General features: G+C 38.2%; 1 pseudogene; it reads right to left on the reverse strand.

Moving 5' to 3' along the window:
- Positions 1–1,295: 1,295 nt before the first annotated feature.
- Positions 1,296–21,929, reverse strand: LOC111749446 (large ribosomal subunit protein uL29-like; annotated as a pseudogene).
- Between the last annotated feature and the right edge of the window lie 5,005 nt (positions 21,930–26,934).

Consider the following 26,934-nt stretch of genomic DNA (forward strand, 5'->3'; position numbering starts at 1 on the left):
GAGGATGGTAATGGTTGCACAACGTTGTGACACTAATTAATGACACTTAATTATACACTTAATGTTTAAAATGGAAAATTTTTTGTTATATCCTCATGAGTACGGATCTAAAATTCTCAACAAAATTCTAACAAATAGAATTAAACAACATACTAAGAAAATCATACATTATGGTCAACTGGGATTCAAACCAGGAATACAAGGTGGTTCAGCGTTAGAAAATTAATCAATGTAATCTACCACATAAACAAAACAAAGGAAGAGAATCACATGATCATCTCAATTGATGTAGAAAAGGCATTTGATAAAATCCAACACTCTTTCCTAATAAAAACTCTCAGCAAAATAGGAAGAGAAGGCAAAATCCTTATCTTAGTTATCTAGTGCTGCTATAACAGAAATACCACAAGTGGATGGCTTTAATAAACAGATATTTATTCTCTCACAGTCTAAAAAAAACAGATATTTATTCTCTCACAGTCTAGGGGGCTAGAAATCCAAATTCAGGACACTAACTCCAGAAGAAGGCTCTCTCTCTCTATCAGTTCTGGGGAAGGTTCTTGTCCTCAATCTTTCCTGAGCTTCTCAGTACTGCGACCCTGGGTCCAAAGGATGTGCTCTGCTCCTGGCTCTGCTTTCTTGGTTGTAGGAAGTCCTATTGCTTTGCTCACTTTTTTCTCCTTTTATCTTTTGTAAGATAAAAGGTGATGCAGGCCACACCCCGGGGAAACTCCCCTTACATCAGATCAGGGCTGTGAACTGAGTAAGGGTGCTGCATCCCACCCTAATCATAACCTACTCTTGCCTCATTAACTACGGGTAGAGATTAGAATTTACAACACATAGAAAAATTACATCAGATCACAAAATAGAGGACAACCACAGAATATTGGGAATCATGGCCTAGCCAAGCTGACACGTATTTTTGGGGGACACAATTCAATCCATAACAATTCTCAACACAGTTAAGGGCATGTAAGCAAAACCAATAGCCGACATTATTCTCAGTGGAGAAAGGCTGAAGCCTTCCCTTTGAGAATGGGGAGGAGACAAGGGTGCCCATTATCACCACTCTTATTCAGTATTATACTGAAAGTCCTAACCAGAGCAATAAGGCAAGAAAGGGAAATAAAGTATATCCAAATTGAAAGTGAAGAAGTAAAACTATCTCTATTCACAGATGACATGATCCTGTACACAGAAAATCCCAGAGATTCCACAAGAAAGTTACTGGATCTAATAGAAGATTTCAGCAAAGTGGCAAGGTATAAAATCAACATGCAAAATCAGTTGGGTTCCTTTACACTAACAAAGAGAACTCAGAAAAGGAAGTCAAGAAAACAATACCGTTTAATAGCCCCCCAAATGATAAAGTACCTAGAAATGAACATAACCAGGGATGTAAAAGACCTATAAAATGAAAACTATAAAACACTACCCAAGAAACTAAAAAAGACCTATATATTTTGTGCTCATGAATTAGAAGATTTAATATTGTGAAAATGTCAGTACTACCCAAAGTGATCTATAGATCACTGATCAAAATTCCAACATTTTTTACTGAAACAGAAAAACTAATCTCCAACTTTAAATGGAAAGAGGCTTTGAATAGCCAAAGTGATATTCAAGAAAAACAAAGCAGGAAGCCTCACAGTTCTTGATCTCAAAACATATTATACAGCTGCAGTAATCAAAATAGCCTGGTACTGCTTCAATGACAGACACATAGACCAATGGAATAGAATTGAGAACCCAATTATAGGCAGCTGATTTTCAACAAGAGGTCCAAATCCATTCAATGGGGAAGAAACAGTCTCTTCAAAAAATGGTGCTGGCAAAACTGCATATCCATTTACAGAAAAATGAAACAGGATCCATACCTCACACCATACACAAAAACTAGCTCAAAATGGATCAAAGACCTAAATGTTAAAGCGAAAACTATAATATTCCTGGAATATAACTGTCTTAGTCATCTAGTGCTGCTGTAATAGCAATACCACAAGAGGGTGGCTTTAAGAAAGAGAAATTTATTCTCTCATAGTCCAGTTGGTTACAAGTCCAAATTCAGGGTGTTAGCTCCAGGGGAATGCTTTCTCTGTTAGCTCTGAAGGAAGGTTCTTGTCATCAACCTTCCCCTGGATTAGTAGCTTCTCGTTGCAGGAACCCTGAGTCCAAAGGATGTGCTGTGCTCCCAGGGCTGCTTTCTTGGGAGCCACTCTCTGCTTGCTTTCCTTCCCTTTTATCTCTTGTAAGATAAAAGGTGGTGCAGGCCATGCTCCAGGGAAACTCTCTTTAGATGGGATCAGGGATGTGACCTTAATAAGGGTGTTACAATTCCACCCTAATCCTCTTTAATTTTAGTATGAAATTACAGTCACAAAATGGAGGATGACCACACAATTCTGGGAATCATGGCCTAACCAAGTTGACACATATATTTTGGGGACACGATTCAATCCACGACAATAACACAGGGACAAAGCTATGGTACCTAATTTAAAACACAACTACAAATGCACAAGCAACAGAAGACAAGTTAAATAACTGGGACCTCCTAAAAATTAAACACCTATGCTCATCATAAGATTTTATCCAAGAGTAAAAAAGACAACCTACAGGCTGGAAAAAAATCTTCAGGAACAACATAATCTCTAAAATGTATAGAAAACTTCAACAACTCAAGAACAAAAAGAGAAGCTAACCAATTAAGAAGTGGAGAAAGGACATGAACAGACACTTCACCACAGAGGACATTCAAGTGGCCAACAAACACATGAGAAGATGCTTGTGATTATTGGCCATTAGAGAGATGCAAATCAGAATACAATGAGATACTATCTCACCCCTACAAAAATGGCACTGATTAAAAAAAAAAAGAAAACAACAAATGTTAGTGAGGAGGTGAGGAGATTGGAATCCTTATCCACTGCTGGTTGGATTGTAAAATGGTACAAGCACTATGGACAATGGTATGGCACTTCCTCAAAAAGAAACAGCCATACTTTATGAACCAGCAATCACACTCCTAGGTGTATACACTAGAGATCTATTAAAAGAAACTTGGACAGACATATGCACACCTATATTCATTGCACCATTATTCCCAATAGCAAAAAGATGGAAACAACCTAAAGTGCCCAATAACAGATGACCGGATAAACAAAATGTGGTACATACAAAAAATGGAATGCTACACAGCCATAAAAAATAATGAATCCTCAAAATACCTTATAATGTGGATAAATCTGGAGGACATTATGCTGAGTGAAATAAGTCAATTGCAAAAGGACAAATAGTGTATGATCACACTTTTGTAAGAACACAAGAATAGATATATACACAGAAACCAACGCTCATTGGTGATTACCAGAGATGGGTGGGAGATTGTAGACACTTATTATTTTTGGTGATGGGATAGGTAGCTTTGAATGTGGGTGAAGTGCACACAGTTTGACCAACGTAAATGATGTCATTAAGAAGTGCATAACAGAAAAAGGCATTTTTGGTAAAGGATATGACAAATATAATTTTGTGACAATGACCAAAAAATATTGTGTGTAGTTACACGAATATGTATATAGGCATGCATGTGTATGGGTATGAATACATGAGTATGTATGTGTGCACAGATAGATGTATCTGTAGGCGTATGTACCTACAGGTATGTGTGTGCGTGCATGTATATCCATATATATAATACACCACAAAGGGGACACAGTTATGGATACTTCTTAGACATAACCAAATACCTCATGAGGTTGGTTTTCTGAGTTTGAAGGCTTAGGACCATAGTCTTGTGGGACAACTCAGTCAATTGGCATAGTATAGTTCATCAAGTTTATGTTCTACGTTCCAAAGTGTGAATAGTGTCTGGAGTCTTAAAAGCTTGCAAGCCACCATCTAAGATAAAATTATTGGTCTCTATTTGTCTGGAACAAAAGAGAAAGAAGGAAACCAAAGACTCAGAGAAGAAAGTAGTCTATAGGACTAATAGTCTATAGGAACCACAGCCTCATCTACCCTGAGATAAGAAGAACCAGGTGGTTCTCAGCTACCACTACTATACCATTCCAATCAGAGCCACAATAAATGGATCCTGATAGAATGGGAGAAGAATGTGGAACAGAACTCAAATTCTTAAAAAGTCCAGATTTACTGGTCTAGTTGAGACTAGAGGACTCCCAGAGAAACTCTTTAAACCTTAAACTGAAATTACCCCTAGAGGTCACCTCCTAGCTGAATAACAGATTGGCTCATAAAATAAAGAATATCTCTTGAGTAATAAGCTCCTTTAAAAAATGATCTACATGAGACCAAGTGGTCCAATATTATTCTAAAACAAAGATGAGAAGATAAGGGGATAGGGAAACTAGAGTATTGGAAATAGTATAACCAAAACAGAATGAATGAGAATGATGACACCTTGTGAAAAATGTAACCAATATCCCTGAATAATTTACGTAGAAACTATTAAAAGGAAACCTAATTTTCTGTGTAAACTTTCACCTTAAACACAGTAAAATATTATTAAAAATTTTTGTTATATATATTTTACCACAATAAAATTATAAAATATTAAAGAAAAATATTGGATAATAGTTGCAGTAAAAATATGCTCATAAGAGTGGGAATAAGACTTTTATGAGTGGCATCTGGGATCTTAAAAGCTAGCAAGCAGCCATCTAAGATGTATCAGTTGGTCCCGATGCACCTGGAGCAAAGGAGAATGAAGAACACCAAAGAGTCGAAGAAAATATTAGCCCAAGAGACAGAAAGGGTCACATAAACCAGAGACTCTATCAGCCTGAGACTAGAAGAACTAGATGGTGCCCAGCTACCACCAATGACTGCCCTGACAGGGAATACAACAGAGAGTCCCTGACAGAGCAGGAGAAAAGTGGGGTACAGAACTCAAATTCTAGTAAAAAGACCAGACTTAATGGTCTGAGACTGGAGAGATCCCAGAAGACGTGGCCCCCGGACTCTCTTATAACCCAGAACAAAAACCATTCCTGAAGCCAAATCTTCAAACAAAGATTAGACTGGAATATAAGACATAAAACGATACTCGTGAAGAGTGCGCTTCTTCAATCAAGTAGATACATGAGACTAAATGGGCAGCTCCTGTCCAGAGGTGAATCGAGAAGGCAGATAGGGACAGGAGCTAGTTGAATGGACACGGGAAGGCTGGGGTAGAAAGGTGGAGTGTGCTGTCACGTTACAGAGAGAGCAACTAGGGTCACATAACAACGTGTGTATAAATTTTTGTATGAGAAACTAACTTGAGCTGTAAACTTTCACTTAAAGCACACACACACACACAAACACACACAAAAAGAGTGGGAGTAAAAGCTGTTTATCTTCTCTTGGTACCACCAACTCATAGATGATCTTAGATGTAAAGAAACAGAAGGAAATTCAATCCCTGACATAATTAAAAATGGGTAAACCACAAAACACACACACACAAACTAAATCAGGACACCAAAATATAAATAGTAGCTATTTCAAGATGGTGGGATTATGGGTGATTGTTTTTCTTATTTCCTGTTGTTTATCTGACTTCTCTACAACAAATATGTGTGACTTGTGATTTTTTAAGTTACAGAAAAAGTAAATGAGTTAAGAGAGACAATTTAGTTGAAAAAAATTAACGGTGTTATTGAGGTTTGTGTTTTATTCTCCCGAGATGCTCAGGCCTTGACTGTGTATTGCTGCAGTGGGTACACCTAGCTGCTCCTTTCTCTGCTGTTTCTTGGTCTTCAGGTTTTCCTCCAACATGTTGAGCCTGTGGTGCACAGCATGCATTTTCTCGGGCTGCAGATCCAGGGGCTTGTACTTCTTGCCATGGTAGAACTTTCTGTGGTTCTCCTGAGTTTGACTGATGACAATGAGAGCTCGGGGAATGGACTTGTGGACAACTAGGATTTGGGGGAACTTGGGTGCCGCACAGCCTGTCACTTTGGCGATGCGCAGCTGGGACAGCTCCACCTTCAGATCGCCCAGCTGTTTCAGCTGCTCCTCCTTCTTGCCGGGAAGGTCTGGAGCCTTGATCTTGGGCATGGCTGAGCTCTAGAACCTCGCTGCCGCCTGATCCGAGGCAGAGAAAGAGTGAGGCATAATTTATATAACATGACCTCTATTTTTAACACTCACTGCTTTTGTACATGTCTAACACCATGGGCTCATAGTGTTTGGAAAATTAACATCATGGGCTAATAGTGTTTGGAAAATACCTCATCACTAAACACAAGCCCCTAACGACATTGAAGGATCAATTCAATAGCCAAGATTAAAATGACCTTGAATGCCCTTTATTGTTGGCAGGTAGAGCTTGCTCTGGAGCATCTAACTGTATCCATAGACTTGATGAAATTTCCAGAGTTGAGAATGCTTTTGCCTAGAGATCTTGGCCGAGCCATGCCTGAGCAAGTCTTTGGTCCATGATTCTTCAGCTTGAAAGGCTCAAGCCTAACTCTTGAGTTCTTGGGCTCTCCGTTTTCTGGTTATATGGCCCCAAATAACTTAGAATCTGCTTTCTCTACAGAAGAGTTCAGCATCTCACTGCTCCTAAAATATTATTTTTCCTCCTCCCAAAGCAGGACAATCAAATTCTGGACACCCCAATTTCTCCCTGTACTTCTGAATCATGGACCACTTACTTCTTTCCTTGAGCCAATAATTCTGATAATCTAAAAATCTGCCTTCTACATAAGTCATTTTGAAGATCAGGCTTATTTTAAAAGTCAAAGTAAAAAATATAACTAAAATCTTTTTTAAACAAACAGAAACTTTTAATATGTAGCATTTTGGTCAATCCAACAGTTTTCTTGTAGTAATTAATCAGGTTAAATGTGACAATACAGCACTGTTTTTGAGCAAATTGAAGGAGCTGCTTTGAAGATTTCAGATAGAAATTGTGGAATTTAATAATACATTCAGAATCTGAAACTGCACACTTAAGCATTTTGAAATATGGATGAAATACGGCTAAAAACTTTGAATAAGAAATGAAAAAATTAAATATACACGTCTTTAAAAATGTATTTCTTTCTTTCCACTCCCATGACGTTGTAGTCATGAAGAGAAGTGGCTGCATACTTCTATATGTGAAATACACATGAATGGTGGTAGGATTATTTTAGATGGATGAGTCTTGCGCTGAAATGGCGTTAAACTTCGTTTTTCTACAATTTTTTTAAATTGACCTATAGTATGCCTTATAAGGTGAGGAATTAAGACATTTGTTTGAGAACTAATCCTTTAAAGGAATGACATCATTTGATTCCAATTTTCTGTCACTTGTGCTGTTATATAGCTCAGGTTAGTCAGTGGTATTTTGGCATTGGTGGTAGGATAGGGTGGGGTAAAAATGGGAAACTGCCGACTTATTAAAAATATTTTGGAATGTATTTTCAAAGCTGCTTAATATTTTTTTGAGAGCTTTGAATATAAATCTGGGGACAAGGACAGCTGCCAGTATAAACACTTACTACAACTTGGAATGTCAGGTATGCATCAATGACTTCTGTTAAATCTTTGATGTGAAATAGTACTGTTAATAGAATACAGTTGACTTCTGCTTTAAGAAGACATCTGGGCTGGCTGTTTCTGTCTCAGGCTCTCAAACTAAAATGCCTACAAAAAATCAGAAAAATACAAGACCTCATAATATCATCATCAGGCAGGACTGACAACCAGGACAGCTGCGTATGGTTGAGCAGGTTGTACCCTGTACAGCACAGACAGCTAGGTAGGCGCACACTTACCAAGCCTTTCCCTTTTGGGCCAGAGTCTTCCCAGAGGGATGCCTATTTCTAGTTACACAAAGGCACCATAAGAGAAACTATAATCCTGCTGACAATCAGTCTAGTGCCTGAATCTGACAGAATTTATAACCAACTGTAAGAGGTATGAGGCTGAAATGAACATGTACTTTGTTGTTTAAAGGCGAGCAAACCTGACGGCTTGAGAGATATTAAGGAAGTTGCCTTCCTCATGGTCCCTACCAGAGAAATGGACAGTAATCCCACTACTATGTGAGACCTACAAGCAGCATTTGAACACTACTTTGCGCCAAAACCCTTCATTAGCACCTCTGTCTATTATAAATTTTGGGGCTATGGCTTGGAGTATACCAATATGGGCCAGTGCTAGTGAATAGATGTGATGCTGTGCATCTAGGGATATGAAGCTAATAATGAAAGGAGCTGGGAAGACAGAATAGTGTATTTGAATCTCTCTTGGGCAAGAGGGTAAGAGATCTCTCTTCAGCCCAACACCCACAGTTATAAAGTTGATAAAAGTCAGCTTGAGTCAACAAGTTAGCTGTGAACCGTGCATGTCTATTTGTCTTCCGGATCAAGGTCCTTGCTGAGAAACCAGTAGTGATTAGGTAGATAATGAGGGGAATCAAGGAAAATTCACACATTCTATGGATATCTTCGCTATATGGGCAGTATTTCCCTTTCTTTCTTCTTCTATTAACATGAAAAAATAAATATGCAATTTTTAATCAAGTTTATTACTTTTAAATGTAAAAAACCCCTGAAAATAATATATCTTTAGTTGTTACAGCTGAACAAGATCCTACATATCTCATTTTCTTATTTCCACATATGTAGGATGAGACAATGAGCAAATTAGCAGAACACTTTTACTTCCTGCCACTTCTCTTCCACTCACTTGAGTTTTTGGTGCTATAATTGGGAAATTTAGACCAAATTATTATTATTTAATTATTTATTTACATTTTTTACCTTATGTCTCAAAAATTACTGTTAACATCCTCATTGTTTTATATTTGCAATTTTTTTTTTTACTGAATCCAATATTTAAATTATTTCAAATGTTTACCAATATTTCTTTTATATCAGAATTTTACCTATCTTGAGTTTCTAATTCTGAATCCCTTCTTACAGAACTGAAGTATATCTTCAATTAACTGTATCAGGAAATGGGTGGTAAAATTTCTAAACTTGGAGATATGTGAGAATGTCCTTCTTTTCCCTTCCCATGGAAACTATAACTTGCATAAGTGTAGACTTTTTAGGTCAACCTTTTCCAGGTAACTGTAAATGTTATTCCATTCAGTTTCTCTCTCATGGAATATTTCTGTCACTTAAGTAGATGGTTCTATAAGCAGATGCTTTTTAATTTAAATATGTGGTCTTAATCATCACTTAAAATATCTTTAAACATTTGCGCTGTGATATATCAAGAAATAAGTCATTGTGTGCTCTGAAGATAGCAAACCACATGACAGAGGAGGTAGAGGAAGACAGATTCTCTTAAGCAAAGCATAGAATTTTCAAATTTTCAAAGAATTTTCATAGAGGTTGTGCACTTCAACATGAAGGACCATCACTTAAATGCTAAATATGATATTTTCAATATGCCCCCAATTTTGCAATTTCTAAAGTACATATGCAAAATTAGGAACTTAAAAAAAGATATTTACAACCAAGACATGAAAACAACCCAAATGTCCATCAATAGATGAATACATAAACAATGAGATATTATTCAACCATAAAAAGGAATGAAGCACTAACACATGCTACAAAATAGATGAACCTTGAAAACATTAAGTGAAAGAAGCCAGACACAGAAGGCCACATATTATATGATTCCATTTATATGACATATTCAGAGAGCAGACTTGTGGTTGCCAGGGGTTGGGGGAGGGAGAAATGGGGAGTGACTGCTTCGTGGGTATGGAGTTTCTTTTCAGGTGGGTGGTTTAAATGTTCTGGAACCAGATAGCGGTGGTGGCTGCACAACACTGTGAATGTACTAAATATTACTAATGGTAAATTTTATGTCCTGTGTATTTTACCACAATAAAGGATATTGATTATAGTATTATTATAACCGCAAAGATATTAATAGGTGACTGGTAAAAAAAAAAATTACTGGACATCCATACAAAGGAATGCTATATAACCATTTAAAGAATGAGGCAACTCTGACACTTACTAATATGGAACAATCCCCAAAATAAATGAAAAACAAAACAAAGAGTATAGTATGCAACCATTTGTTTAAAACTCAGTCACTCTGGAAAGCGTGAAGGTGGTAACAGAGTGGCCTCAGGGGCAAGGTACCTGCAGGCTGGGGGATAGGTATGGGAGAGAGACTCATTTTATAATATGCATTTCTTTTTACCTTTCGAATTTTGTTCCAAGTGAATGTATTAACTACTTAAAAAATTACTTCAAAAAGTTTTTCTGTCCTAAATAACTCTTGGACTAAAAATGAAACAAAACTGTGATTAAAAACTATAAAATAAACATAATATGAAAGTAATGCATCAAAACTTGTAAGATGTAGTCAAAGTGGTACTCAGAGAAAATTCCTTGCCTTAAATATTTTCATTATAACACAAGAAAAATAAATGGACTGAGGAGGTGGGGCCAAGATGGCAGAATAGACAGACAATTCCAGCAAGCCCTCTTATACCAACGACCTGAAAAAAAGTGAAAGGAATATATTTATGACAAGCTAGGAGCCCTGCACATCAAAGGCAAAGTTAGAAAATGAACTGAGTGGCAGGGGGAGGAACAGACGATTCAGAAGCAGAGAGGAGTTACCGGACCTGAATCGCTGGGAGCCCTCAGGCACCATTCCTGGGAGTGGCTGAGGTGGGCTGATACTAGCGTTCTGCTACAGTTTCCTCAGGCAGAAGCTGCCAGCCACACAGCCTATCACACCTCTGGAAACAGAGAAGAATGGCACTCTTGGCAAAAGCTAGGTACTTGAGTATATTTTTCTGAAGCCCCCAAGCCGGCTTCAGCATCTGTTGATTTCCCTGAGCCTAAGATAGGCCCTGTTGAGCACCTAGAGCCATCCTCCTGGCCTTGGAGAAGGAATAAATTCACAAATGGGGGAAAAGATAATTTGCCAGCTCCATTAACCAAGGGAGCTCAGGACAGAAGCAGCTCCTGCCCAGGCATAAACAGTCCATGGACTTTGAGTACCTTTCCACCCTGCATGGAAGGCTACAGATGTGTGGTGTTTCAGACGTGTGGTGGAGAGGTGGGTTTTTGATGTTTGACACTGCTTTGCCTATTAAACAGGGTCCTCACCTACCCACATCAGGAGCCTAAAGACTGATGGCTACACACAGGTCATCCAGCCACTGGTGACAAGGGTCCAAGGATAACCGGTACCTCCCTGTCCTTACAACCAAAAACATTGGATGCCCATGGTCCATCTGCAGAACCCACCCACCTGTACACTCTAGGGAACAGGGACATGCTTTCCTCAGAGACATTTGGGGGACAATTCTCAGCCCCCTGCCTTGTTCAGAGCGCGATCCCCTGCTGCAACCAGGTATCAGTACCTACACCAATTGCCCCTGCCTCTCTAAGACTTTAGGACAGAGCCTGTACCACATGCTTGATGATCAGCTACCTGGACACTTGAGCTGAATTCATACAAGAAAAGTGAATGGACTCGTAGACTGATATACCTGATAACAGCTCTAGCCAGCTGGGGACAGGATGTCAGAGCTCCCAAGGTGAAAATAATCAAGCTAGCTAACTCAAGCAACCCTTTTGGGCATACCAAAACAAAACAAAGCAAGAAGCTACAATACAGTAAGCAAACATAAAATAAACTAATATAATAACATAGATGGCTCTGAGACAACAGTCAATATCAACTCACATTGAGAAACAGACCATGATCACCTCAAAAAGCTCTCATAACAAAGAATCAAGGGACTTTCTAGAAGAAAATGCCTTCCTGGAATTACCAGAGGCAGAATACAAAAGATTAATATACAGAACCCTTCAAGAAATCAGGAAGGAAATCAGGCAATATGCAGAACAAGCCAAGGAACACAGAGATAAAGCAGATGAAGAAATTAAAAAGGTTATTCATGAACATAATGAAAAATTTAATAAGCTGGAAAAATCCATAGACAAAGAGCAATCACAAATTCAGAAGATTAACAATAAAATTACAGAATTAGATGACTCAATAGAAAGAGGAGCAGAATGGAGCAAGTGGAAGGCAGAATTTGCGAACTTGAAGATAAAGCATTTGGTACCAATATACTTGAAGAAAAATCAGATAAAGGAATTAAAAAAAAAAATGAAGAAACCTTAAGAATCATGTGGGACTCTATCAAGATGAATAACCAATGAGTGATTGAAGTACCAGAACAGGAGGAATAACAAAAAAATTGAAAGAGAATTCTTGAAGATTTGTTGGCATAAAACTTCCCTGATATTGTGAAAGAAGAGAAGATATCTATCCAAGATGCTCATCGAACTCCACATAAAGTAGATTTTAAAGAAAGTAACCAAGACATATATAATCAAACTTGCCAAAACCAAAGATAATGAGAGAATTTTAAGAGCAGCTAGGGATAAATGAAAAGTCACCTGCAAAGGACAGTCAATAAGAATAAGCTCAGACTACTCAGCAGAAACCATATAGGCAAGAAGGCAATGGGACGACTTATATAAAGCATTGATAGAAAAAAATTGCCAGCCAAGAATCATATATCCAGCAAATCTGTCTCTCAAACATGAAGGTGAAATGAGGACATTTCCAGATAAACAGAAGTTTGAGGAATTCATAAAAACCAAACCAAAAATACGAGAAATACTAACAGGAGTTCTTGGTTAGAAAATCAATAATATCAGGTATCAACCCAAGACTAGAACACTGGACAGAGCAATCAGATGTCAACCCAGACAGGGAAATCACAAAAATAAATCAAGATAAAAAAACGCTCAAAACAGGGAAGCAGCGATGTTATTACGTAAACGAAGACAACATTAAAACAATAAAGAGGGACTAAGAAATGTAGTCATAGAACTTTCATATGGAGGGGAAGACAAGGCAATACAAAGAAATAAAAGTTAGGTTTAAATTTAGATACATAGGGATAACCACAAAGGAGACAAACCCTCCTACACATCAAAATAAAATACAAGAAAAAAATAAATTTCAACAGGAACGAAATCAACAACAAAGAATATGAGGAAAAGACAATATATAAAGATAAACTACTCAGCATAAAAAATTAAGTGGGAAAAACAAACTGAACAACACACAAAAAAAGACATCAAAATGATAGCACTAAATTCATACCTATCCATAATTACACTGAATGTAAATGGACTAAATGAACCAATAAAGAGACAGAGAATGGCAGAATGGATTGAAAAACACGATCTGTTTATATGCTGCCTACAAGAGACACACCTTACTCTTAGAGACACAAACAAACTAAAACTCAAAGGATGGAAAAAAATGTACCAAGCAAACAACAATCTAAAAAGAGCAGGAGTGGCAATAAGAAAGGACACTATAAAATGATTAAAGGGACAATATACCAGGAGGATATAACCATATTACTTATTCACCCAATGACAGGGCTGGAAGATACATAAAACAAACTCTATCAGCATTGAAAAGTGAGATAGACAGCTCCACAATAATAGTGGAGACTTCAACACACCACTTTCGGTGAAGGAGAGGACATCCAGAAAGTAGCTCAATAAAGACATGGAAGAACTAAATGTCACAATCAACCAACTTGACCTCATAGACATATACAGAACACTCCACCCAACAGCAGCCAAGTATACTTTCTTTTCTGACACACATGGAACATTCTCTAGAATAGATTGCATATTAGGTCATAAAGCAAGCCTTACCAGAATCCAAAACAATGAAATATTACAAAGCCTCTTCTCTGACCATAAGGCCATAAAAGTAGAAATCAATAACAGAAAAAGCAGGGAAAAGAAATCAAACGCAGGGAAAAGAAATCAAACGCAGGGAAAAGAAATCAAACACTTGGAAACTGAACAATACCCTGCTCAGAAAAGACTGGATTATAGAAGGCATTAAGGATGGAATAAAAAAATTCATACAATCCAATGAGAACAAAAACACTTCCTATCAGAACGTTTGGGACACCGCAAAAGCAGTGCTCAGAGGCCAATTTATATCAATAACTGCAGACACACAAAAAGAAGAAAGAGCCAAAATAAAAAAATTATGCCTACAACTTGAACAAATAGAAAGAGAGCAACAAAAGAAACCTTCAGGTACCAGAAGAAAGCAAATAAAAATTAGAGCAGAATTAAATGAAATAGAAAACAGAGAAACAATTGAAAGGATTAATAAGATCAAAAGTTGGTTCTTTGAAAAAATTAACAAAATTGATAAACCATTGGCCAAACTGACAAAAGAAAAACAGAAGAGGAAGCAAATAACCCAAATAAGAAATGAGATGGCCAATATTACAACAGACCCAACCAAAATTAAAAGAATCATATCAGATTACTATAAAAAACTGTACTTTAACAAATTTGAAAACCTAAGAGAAATGGAAGAATTTCTAGAAACACAGTACCTTCCTAAACTAACACAAATGGAGGTAGAACAACTAAATAGACTCGTAACAAAAGAAGAGATTGAAAAGGTAATCAAAAAACTCCCAACAGGAAAAAGCCCTGGCTCAGACGGCTTCACTGCAGAGTTCTACTAAACTTTCAGAGAAGAGTTAACACCACTACTACTAAAGGTATTTCAGAGCGTAGAAATGGACGGAATACTACCAAACGCATTCTATGAAGCCAGCATATCCCTGACACCAAAACCAGGTAAAGACAGCACAAAAAAAGAAAATTACAGACCTATACCCCTCGTGAACTTAGATGCAAAAATCCACAACAAAATTCTAGCCAATAGAATTCAACAACATACCAAAGAATAACTCACCATGACCAAGTGGGATTCATACCAGGTATGCAGGGATGGTTCAACATTAGAAAAACAATTAATGTAATCCACCACATAAATAAAACAAAAGACAAGAATCACATGATTTTATCAATTGATGTAGAAAAGGCATTTGACAAAGTTCCACACTGATTCATGATAAAAACTCTCAGCAAAATAGGAATAGAAGGAAAATTCCTCAACATAATAAATGGCGTTTATACAAAGCCAACAGCCAACATCATCCTAAACGGAGAGGGTCTGAAAGCATTCCCATTGAGATCGGGAACCAGACAAGGATGCCCTTTATCACCACTCTTATTCAACATTGTGTTAGAGGTCCTAGCCAGAGCAATTAGCCTCGATAAAGAAATAACGGGCATCCGGATTGGCAAGGAAGAAGTTAAAGTATCTATGTTTGCAGATGACATGATCTTATACACAGAAAACCCTAAGGAATCCTCCAGAAAACTACCGAAACTAACAGAAGAGTTCAGCAGAGCACCAGGATACATGATAAACATACAAAAATCAGTTGGAGTCCTCTACACCAACAAAAAGAACATTGAAGAGGAAATAACCAAGTACCATTTACAGTAGCCCCCAAGAATATAAAATACTTAGGAATAAATCTTACCAGAGATGTAAAAGACTTATACAAAGAAAACTACAAAACACTTCGGCAAGAAACCAAAAGAGACCTACATAAGTGGAAAACATACCTTGCTCATGAATAGGAAGACTTAACATTGTAAAAGTGTCTATTCTACCAAAAGTGATCTACAGACACAATGCAATTCCGATCCAAATTCTGAGGACATTCTTTAATGAGATGGAGAAACAAATCACCAACTTCATATGGAAGGGAAAGAGGCCCTGGATGAGTAAAGCATTACTGAAAAAGAAGAACCTATTATAGTGCCACAGTAGTCAAAACAGTCTGGTACTGGTACAACAATGGATACATAAACGAATGGAACAGAACTGAGAATCCAGACATAAGTCCATCCACATATGAACAGCTGATATTTGACAAAGGCCCCAAATCAGTTAAATGGGGAAAAGACAGTCTTTTTAACAAACGGTGTTGGCATAACTGGATATCCATCTGCAAAGAAATGAAACAAGACCCATACCTCATACCATGCACAAAAACAAACTCAAAATGGATCAAAGACCTAAATATAAAGTCCAAAATAATAAAGATCATGGAAGAAAAAATAGGGACTATGTTAGGAGCCCTAACACACAGCATAAATAGCATACAAAACGTTGCTAACAATGCAGAAGAGAAACTAGGTAAAATAGGAGCTCCTAAAAATCAAACACCTATGCTCATCCAAAGACTTCACCAGAAGAGTAAAAAGACCACCTACAGACTGGGAAAAAGTTTTTAGCCATGACATTTCTAATCGGCACCTGATCTCTAAAATCTGCATGATACTGCAAAAACTCAACTACGAAAAGCAAATAACCCAATTAAAAAACGGGCAGAAGATATGAACAGGCACTTCTTTAAAGAAGACATTCAGGTAGCTAACAGATACATGACGAAATGCTCGTGATCATTACCCATTAGAGAAATGCAAATCAAAACTATAATGAGATTACATCTCACTCCAACAAAGCTGGCATTAATCCAAAAAGCACAAAATAATAAACGTTGGAGAGGTTGTGGAGAGACTAGAAGACTTACACACTGCTAGTGGGAATGTAAAGTGGTACAACCACTTTGGAAATCAATTTGTTGCTTCCTTAAAAAGCTGGAAATAGAACCACCGTACAATCCAGCTATCCTGCTCCTTAGAATATAACCTAGAGAAATAAGAACTTTTACATGAACAGATATATGCACACCCATGTTCACTGCAGCACTGTTTACAATAGCAAAAAGTTGGAAACAAACAAGGTGCCCATCAACAGATGACTGGATAAAGAAATTATGGTATATTCACACAGTGGAATACCACGCATTGAGAAAGGACAGTGATGAATCTGTGAAACATTTCATAACATGGAAGAATCTGGATGGAATTATGCTGAATGAAATTAGTCAGTTGCAAAAGGACAAATATTGTATAAGACCACTATCATAAGAACTCGAGAAATCATTTAAACAGAGAAGAAAATATTCTTTGATGGTTACGAGGAGGGGAGGGAAGGAGGGGTGGAGGGAGAGTAGTACTCACCAATTAGATAGTAGAAAAGAACTACTTTAGGGGAAGGGAAAGACAACACACAATTCAGGAGAGGTCAGCACAACTGGACTAATCCAAAAGCAAAGAAGTGTCCTGAATAAAATGAATGCTTCAAAAGCCACCATAGTAGGGGCGGGGGCTTGGGGACCATGGTTTCAGGGGACATTTATGTCAATTGGCATAATAAAATCTATTAGGATAACATTCTGCATCCCACTTTGGAGAGTGGCCTCCGGGGTCTTAAACACTAGCAAGTGGCCATCTAAGATGCATGGATTGGTTTCAACCCTCCTGGAGCAAAGGAGAATGAAGGACACCAAGGACACAAGGTAATTATAAGCCTAAGAGAGAGAAAGGGCCACATAAACCAGAGACTACATCAGCCTGAGACCACAAGAACTAGATGGTGCCGGGCTACAACTGATGACTGCCCTGAATGGGAACACAACAGAGAAGCCCTGAGGGAGTGGGAGAGCAATGGGATGCAGACCCCATATTCTCATAAAAAGACCAGACTTAATGGTCTAAGACTAGAAGGACCCTGGTCGTCATACCCCCAGACCTTCTGTTAGCCCAAGACAGAAACCATTCCCAATGCCAACTCTTCAGACAGGGATTGGTCTGGACAATGGGATAGAAAAAGATAATGGTGAGAAATGAGCTTCTTGGATCAAGTAGACACTTGAGACTATGTTGGCATCTCCTATCTGGAGGGGAGATGAGAGGGCAGAGGGGGTCAGAAGCTGGCGGAATGGACACGAAAAGAGAGAGAGGAGGGAAGGAGTGTGCTGTCTTGTTAAGGGGAGAGCAATTAGGAGCATATAGCAAGGTTTGTATAAATATTTGTAGGAGAGACTGACTTGATTTGTAAACTTTCACTTAAAGCACAATAAAAGTTTAAAATAAAATAAAATAAATGGAGTAAGCATTCAACTCACAAACCAAGAAAAAGGAAAGTAAGATAGCGTCCCAAAAGACAGTGAGAAAATACCAATGAAGCCAAAAAGCAAAAGCTAGCTAATTAAAAAGGGATAACTATAAAAATGATACAGCTCTTTGACATGTTCAGCAAGCAAAAAAAGGGGGAAAGAAAATATAAAAGGACAAAACTATTAACAAGAAAGGGTACATATATGGAGATGATGATAAAAAGAACAATACCATTTATGCTAATAAATTTGAACATTTTGATAAAGTAATCATTTTCTAAGCATAAACAAATATCCTAAACTGTATGAAAAAAATTAATGTCATGTCTAAATAGCCCCAAAACAACAGAAGGCATGGGAAAAGCTTCTAACTTGACAAAGAAGGGTCAAGGCCAAACAATGTTATGGATTAGTTTTTAAAGCCATTTCAAAGAGCATAGAACTTACATTAAATTAAACTTTTTCAGAACACAAAAGAGTTTGGAATTTTTATCATTATGTCTTATGAAGCTAGCATAACCTTAATACTAAAACTTATCAGTGATAATTTCAGAAAATAAAAATACAGATTAATTTCCCTTACGAATATGAATGCGAAAATACTCCGTAAATTACAGACGTTTCTCTTTCAGAATACATTTTCTTGATCTTGGATACAAGGTTCATCAATTTGGGCACACATTTTGCATAGTATTGTTCGTTGTACCTGAATCATGGTCTGAAGCTAGCAGTGCTATAGTAAGAAAAAAAGCTCTTTTGCACATAGCTTAGGAACAGCTTCTTTGTTTAAGTATCTGATTGCTTGGCCTGGATAGGATTCTTTGGCTTATACCGCACTGTTTTTGTTCTTTTCTGTTAGTTTGAGTTGTGAACTGAAATGCAAAGTCAAAATGATAGAAGAGAGGCATCTAAGAATGTGGACTGAAAAAAAAGAAGGAAACGTAGGGATCTGTATTGGTTCGTTTTGATCAACCAATTTATTATCTTAACCAGAGCAATAACAAAACACACTTTATAACTACAAACCTACCTTTATCACTGAAGCAATTTTATTAATAATATGCCTTTGATAATGTGGAATTAAAAAATGTAATTACTGTATCGTGTGTCAACAGAGCAATACATAGTTTGAAGTAGAAAATCTATACAGTTGTCTCTAAAGATACTGAAAAACTTAGGATTCACTTTAACACGAGGTCTTGACTTTTTTTCTTAAATACACTTTTAGTAAACTAGAGCTAGAAGAACATTTGGTATTTATGATAAACGTATTTGTCTCAAACCAACAGCCAACGTCATTCTTCAAGTTAACCACTAGGGGAATTCCCACTGAGATAAGGAACAGGACAAGCTGACTGCTAGCTCCTGTATTATTAAATACTGTTCTAGAAGTTCTGGCCAAGGTGACAAGAAGAAAAAAGTGAGGAGACAAAATTATGATTTTTCTATCCAGGTATTACATGTGAATCACCTAAAATTATTTAGAACAAATAAGAGATCGATAAAATAGCCAGATGCAAGATAAAATTGCTAGATCAATAACTTTCCTAAACGCCCGCAGTAATTAACTTGAAAAGAAAGTAGAAAAAATATTCCTACCAAAATAGTCCATGCACCCCGCCCCCCACACACATGCAAACACACACACACACACACACACACACACACACAAAAGAACAAGACAAAACAAAATATATTAGGACATATTTTACAATAAACACAAAGAACCTATATGTTTACTGAGGCCTTAATACATGAAGAGACATAGACTGTCCACAAATGGGAGGTTCTGTACTATAAGGATTAATTATAATTTCCCTCAAATTAGTACATAATTTTCATGAAACTCCAACCAAAACTTTTATAGGAGATTTTCACAGATTTATTTTAAATCTTCCAGTTAGCGATCTCTTTCATGGTCACATGTGTTTAAGAGAAATGGATGTTGCTCTGGGGTTCCAATTCTGCATGGAAACCTAGCTGCTTGACTTGGGCTATTGGGCGGGAGCCTTAGTAGTAGCCCTGGTGGTGCAGTGGTTAAGAGCTTAGCTGCTAACCAAAAGGTCAGCAGTTTGAGTCCATCAGCTGCTCCTTGGAAATCCTAGGGGGCAGTTCTACCCTGTTCTATAGGGTCACTCTGAGTCAGAACTGACTTGGCGGCAATGGATTTGGTTTGGTTTTTGGTCTTAGTCAGGTTATATCAAGTACACAGCTCCACTGCCCTTTGCTGGCTCAGAAGCTGACTGCACAGGGGCAGAATAGTATGTATACCTGTGCACACATGAAAGTGCACCTTACAGGGAGTGTGAAGACAGGTGTGGGCAGTGAGAAGAAGAGAGACCGAGTTTCTAGGACTGACTTGGCTACTCTCTGACCATGGGCAGTTCTTCCTTTTTTGCTCCTCATTTTTGTTTCTTCATCTGTAGTTTGGATGAGAAATCTCCAAAATGCTTTTTCAATATTGTAAGGGCCATGGAAAAAGAAAAAGAACATATATGGATTTAGGTTTAAACCCTGGCCCAGCAGGCACTCAGTAAATGGCAGCTATTAATGTAACAATGGTGTAATGATTCTTCATGTTTGTTTTATGAACCATCAACTTTTCCTAGCATTATTCTTAAAAAATGCTACACAATTTTAACATTCTCTTTTGACTGTGAAAATAAAAGGGCCAACTGGTAACAGTAAGACCGGATTCCTGTAATTACATAAGTTTAAACGTTCTAAGATAGGAAATGCAGAGTTGCTTATAAAGTTGGTTAGCAGCCATAGCACTTAGCCACTACGCCAGCAGTATTTCCCTAAAGTTAATACCTCAGTGTAAAGAAACATTCGTTAGCATTTGTTTCTTATGAAACAGAAGAATACTAAACTTGAATTTAGTACGGACAGGCTAGATCAAAGTGGAATCGATTCTTAGAAATACAAACAAACAAACAAAATTATGAATACAATATAGAATTACTTATTTTCCAGCAAGAAAACAGCAACCTAGTAAGCTATATGCAACTTAACTTAGGCCAAATACGTACCCTTCAGTTTTATATTATTTTATAGTAAACCACTCATTGGAGAAGGCTTATATTCCAGATAGGAACTTAAAAAAAAAATCACTTCAGGGAGAGACATACATTCTAGCTTGAAAGTTGGGAAGAAAGTAAAAAGATCACAGTATTTAAATTTTTTCTTGGGTCTTGGCTAGGAGACCCGTTTTTTTAAGGCTAAATTTCTCACTATAACAATGAATACAAAAGCATTATTGAATCATGTCATAAATTACATAGCAAAAGCAAGAGTAGAACATTTTTGCAAAGGGTCAGTTTAAGACATCCAGGCCACCTTGTTAAGATGAGAATTGGTAGGAACTGCTAAAGTTTTGATTACCTCTTCTCCAGGTTACAAATCTTCCTTCACAGATTATTCCTCTTTAACGATCTAGGCAGTTACACAGTCTGGAAGCTGTATCAGCAGGCCCTAACAATGCCGTCCAACAAACTCTCCCGAGCCCTCCCTTGTGTTGAACTGGGAACTTCCACTGAGAAATCCCCTGGCTTGAAGACTTCCTTATTTGCAGCCATCAACAGCCAATCATGACAAGATATTGAAATGAAGCAAAGACTACCAGAAAATATTCTGTAAACCACCCGTGACTGTAGCTCTGACTTCCTTTTGAAGTTAAGGTACTTTACTTGAAGAGTTAGGAGATTTTAACAAAAATCCAGAAATTGTAAACACAAAAGTATTTTTGGATTAAGCATAGTTTCAGGTAAAGTTTTTTTTAAAGTATGTTTATTTGATAAATTGGCCTTTTGACCTTTAAAAAGTCACCTTTTGACCTAAGCAGGATACTTATAAACAGCAGGCAAAGACCAGATTTGAGCATAATTGTTGTCTTAGTTACCTCATGCAGCTATAACAGAAATAATACAAGTAGGTGCCTTTAACACAGAGAAATCATTTTCTCACAGTTTAGGAGGCCAGAAGTCCAAATTCAGGACTCTGGCTCTAGGGGAAGACTTCCTCCCTGTTGGCTCTGGGGGTAGGCCTTTATTCCTTGGCTCCTTGGTGATCTCTGCTTGCTTGTTTAATCTCTTTTATATCTAAAAGAGATTGACTCAAGAACACAACATAACAAAGAAACCCATTCCCAAATGGGATTATAACCACAGGCATACCAAAAAAATTAAACCAAGCCACATGAGTCAATTCCAACTCATAGCAAACCTATAGGACAGAGTAGAACTTCCCCATAGAGCTTCCAAGGAGCATTTGGTGGATTTGAGCTGCCTGAGGTCTTAAGCACCATGCCAAACACAGGCATAGAGGTTAGGATTTACAACACATATTTTTGGGGAACACAATTCAATCCCGAACAGTTATCTTTGCCTCATGGCCTATGGTGATCACAAAGATGAAGCCTCATAATAATAAGAATAATGCCGGATTTCAGAGCCTGACCTCAGGTACTTAGACCAAAAAAACCTGTTGCCTGTGAGTTGATTTGGACTCATTGCGACCCTATAGGACAGAGTAGGACTGCCACATAGGGTTTCCAAGGAGCAGCTAGTAGATTTGAACTGCCAACCTTTTGGTTAGCAGTCTGAGCTCTTAACCACTGTGCCACCAGGCCTCCCAGGTACTTGGGGTGGGGTGGGGGATGAAACAAATTAGATCTTAGGTATCTTCAGCTTTAAGCTCCTGAGACAGTCTTTATGCTCTGAGGAAATAAGGTTCACGTGGATGAGTATGTCTCTGCATACTGGGGACTCTTTACAAGTGCATATATTTCTTTCCAGCTACTTGGAGTAAAACATCAAGTTTTATGTGCAAATGGAAGTCAGTGTATGCACCACATGCATTTTTCTTTGTTACAAAAATTTTAGACTTGGTAATGTTCTAATATGCCATCTGTTCCATTTCCTTTTTATTACGGATGAGGACACAGGAGAGAGTAAACGCCCAATGTCACAAAGAAAGTTAGAGGCAGCAATCAGCTTAAAATCTGAGCCTCTTGAAACCAAGTACATTCTTTATTCACCGCACTACACTCTGTGTCATCAACTTACCACACCAGAAAAAAGACCATAGCATTTGACCAGTCTCCTTGTTCAGCTCCCGCATTTTATAGAGAAGGAGTCTGAGGCCTTACCTGAATTCCATGATTAATAAAAGGACTAGAATTTAGAACTTTTGGTTCTTAGTCTAGTTTCTTTTCCACTATAAAACACCACCCTCTCTTAAGTTATGTTAAGTAAACCTGAGGTATTGCTACTCATGATGAAATTATTCTGTAAAAAGGAAATAATTTTGAAAGTATTTCAAATGCTAAATTAATGTATGATTAAAGACATCCCATTACTCATCTAACATATAATGAAGTGTTAATTTCCCTCAGCACCATGTGTTTTATAACTATCTTACTGATGAAATATCAAATATTAAACTTTCTTGTGTGCAATGGAAAAATAAAACGTATCTAATACCGTGAATATAGCAAAACAAACCAAAGGGGGAAAAAAAATGAGACCGACACTGGTGGAAGGAAAAATTTCTTCTCAAGAATTTATGTTTTTTAATTAGCAGGGTTTTAAAAACAACTTAAAAAAAAAAAAAAAAGCAGCGTTCCTGCCTTAACTAGGAAATGCCCCTTTTCCTTGGTCTCTCCATCCTGTGTCCCCTCCCTCCTCTATTTACTTTGGCATATGAGCTTGGCTGACATCCAAACTCCAGCAGAACGAGCTAGTACTGGGTATGTTGGCCTGGCCTGGTAGAGCACTGCTTGAGAGAGTCCTGAGGCTAAGACAGAGAAGCTGCAGTTAGAGAAGCTTTTTGAGGAAATTCTGTCTGAGTACATGGAATTTAAAACCTGCACCATGAACCAGTTCTGGCTCTAGGCAAAGCTTGGAAGCTTTTATCTTTATCGTTTCTTAATGGTCCCCCTTCTTTTCCCCCTCCCTCACTTTTTTCTCTCAGAATCATAAACCATGTTCCTGGAGGGGAGAAAAGAGCAAACTGGCACCAAGCTGGGATTGGCAAGAGTTAGGGTATGAAGGAGGAGCCTGAGTGGCACAAGCATTTGTGACCAGGGGCTAACTGAAAGGTTGGTGGTTCAAACTCACCCAGTGGCTCCATAGAAGAAAAGGTTTAGCAATCTCTTCTGTAGAGATTATAGCCAAGAAAACCCTATTGAGCAGTTCTACTTTGTAACACATGGGGTTGCCATGAGTTGGGAGCCTACTCCACAGCAGGCAACAACAACAAGGATACAATGACCAGGGCAACAGCGGAGCGAGGTGATTCCCAGAGGTTGGGAGGCAAAACTCTGGTTGCCATTTAGATAGAGATCAATAGCCGAAGAGGTAAGAGTCAGGACTTTACCACCATGGAGCAGTAGGGTTCTCAGAGCAGATCTGAGTGCAACCAAAAATCAAACCCCTTGCCATGGAGTTGATTCTGACTCACAGAGGCCCTATTGGTCAAAGTAGAACTGCCCCATGGGGTTTCAAGGCTGTAAATCTTTACATAAGTAGATGGTCACATTTTTCACCTGCAGAACAACTGGTGAGTTTGAATTGCTGACCTTTTGGTTAGCAACTGAGCTGTTAACCACTGTGCTACCAGGGCTCTTTTGGTTGGGTGAAAGGCTTCCCTAAAAAGAATCCTGGAAAGGGCAAGAAAGCCAGCCCTCTTAATTGCTGGCTGAGATTCAGGGATATACTTACTTCCTTCAGAGAGCTGCTAGGGGGAGACCCAGGTGCCTGTAAATCTGGCCAAGAAGACAGTTAGGCAGCCTGGCTGCATGGGGTGAGTGTTTGATTGAGAATCTTGTTGCAGATGATCACACGGGCACCTTTGGGATGAATCCATACTCCAGGCACAGCATTCATGGGAGCAGCAGAATTTTCTAGCCTTTACTTGTTGGTGGGGCTGGTGTGCTCCAGAATTTCATTGGCCCAGCAGCAAGACAGGGCTGACCCTGAGATGTAAGATCTCATTATAAATGGAGGGCTGGGACCTGCAGGGGTGATGGATACTGTCCCCTCTACTACCATAATCTCTATAAAACTGTGCATTGGGGACAGTAGCTGGTATCACTAATTTGCATCTTAACATACATTTATACCAAAGAATTGCTCCCCTCCTTCTCCGGTATACTGCATTTTATGCTTTAGAGAGTTACAGAATGAAAAGTGAATGGCTGATGATTTGGTGGAAATAAGGAGGGTAGGGGAAGTGTCCTTATTCCTTATAATTCTTATATTTAAACTCTCTCCTAAATTAATGACTGGCCTTATATATGTAGTTAGCATGCTTGTTTATCTGTTTATTCAGTAAACATTTACTTGTTACCTGTTATGTGTTAGGCTCGGTGCTGGGTGCAAGGGTTATTAAAATGCGTTTCTTGCCTTTGAGGAGCTCATAGTCTTAAGGAAGAGAAAGAAACGCAAATACCATTCACTTTGTCCATTGACAAAGATGAGCCAGAGATATGTACAAGGTGGAGAAGGAAAGCAGTTCTCAGAGCTGGAGCTGCTCGTGAAGAGATGCTTAGATATCCAGGAACTGGATGAGCAAAAGTATAACCCACTGGCATTGAATCAATTCCTACTCATAGTGACCCATAGAGTTTCCAAGGCTGTAAGTCTCTATGAGAGCAAATTGCCACGTTTTTCTCCTGCAGAGCTGCTGGCGGTTTTGAACCTCTGACCTTTTGGTTAGCAGTTGATCACCTGACTCACTGTGTCACCAGGGCTCCTTGAGCAAAAGGATAAAGAGTTAAAATTAATTTTGTTCCTTCTCCCAGATCTTCAGTAAGTTTGCTCTGATTTCCTTTAGGCTCACCTTGTGGTTTTGGGCTTGTTTACATAGCTTCGTAAGTAAAATTTTTCTAAAAAATATTAATTTGCCTTTTTATGTTGTGGAGGATCATCTGTAGTCTTGATGATAGCAGGTAGACATCTTTTTAGTATTCTCGGCATCTATCCTTAAAACAATAAACCTCTGAGGTGCACAGATAGAAGTTAAGACATATCCAGGCCTGTTCTTTTTGATAATAGGAATAATAATAGAACCCTGATTTCTCCAGCCCTCTATCCTCCTCTTGATATGATAGCTACATATTTTTGACCCTCAAAAGAAAGAGAACACCTCGTGATGTATGGTGAGATGAAAGTTAAGATTAATCAAAATCCAAAAATACCTTGACAAACTCAGGTTATAGGCTGATGACAACATGAAACTTAACTGGGATAATTATAGAGTTCTCTAGTTACTGCTCACATAACTTCCATCATCCCACAAACAAACAGAAAAACCCACTGAAGTCTAGAAAGGGGGTGATGTGATGGTTTAGTAGTAATTAGTACAAAAAGAACTTAGAAGTTTTACTTGAGGTGGGGATATGGGATGGTAAAAAATTTTAAAACTACTAACCCAAAAAACAAACCCAAACCCTCCAAGTTGATTGTGACACTATAGGACAGAGTAGAACTGCCCCGTAGGGTTTCCAAGGCTGTACATCTTTACAGAGGGAGACTGCCACATCTTTCCACAGAGCACTGGTGGGTTTGAACTTCTGACCTTTGGTTAGCAGCTGAATGGTTTAACCACTGTGCCACTAGAGCTTCTGCAAAATGAATACTAAACCAAACCTGTTGCTGTTGTGTCGATTCCTACTCATAGCGACCCTATTCGACAGAATAAAACTGCCCCCTAGGGCTTCCAAGGAGTGGCTGGTGGATTCAAACTGCCGGCCATTTTGTTAGCAGCCGAGCTCTTAACCACTGTGTCACCACGGTGCCACAAAATGATTAGAACTTTAGAATTCCCTCTAAAATGACCCATCTTTCTGGATACCACTCTTTAAGAAAACCGTAGACAAACTAGTTACTGAATGCTCATCCTTGTGCTTGTTACATATATATGATTGCATAAGTGGAGGATGTTTAGTTTGGTGAAAATGGGAAGGAAATAAGAGCATTCAAATATTGGTAAAATTCTACTATATAGCTCCAAGGTAGACCTCACACTAGTGAGTAGGAACTATAAGGAAAACG

The sequence above is a fragment of the Loxodonta africana genome, chromosome 6, assembly GCF_030014295.1.
Source record: "Loxodonta africana isolate mLoxAfr1 chromosome 6, mLoxAfr1.hap2, whole genome shotgun sequence".
NCBI lineage: Eukaryota > Metazoa > Chordata > Mammalia > Proboscidea > Elephantidae > Loxodonta > Loxodonta africana.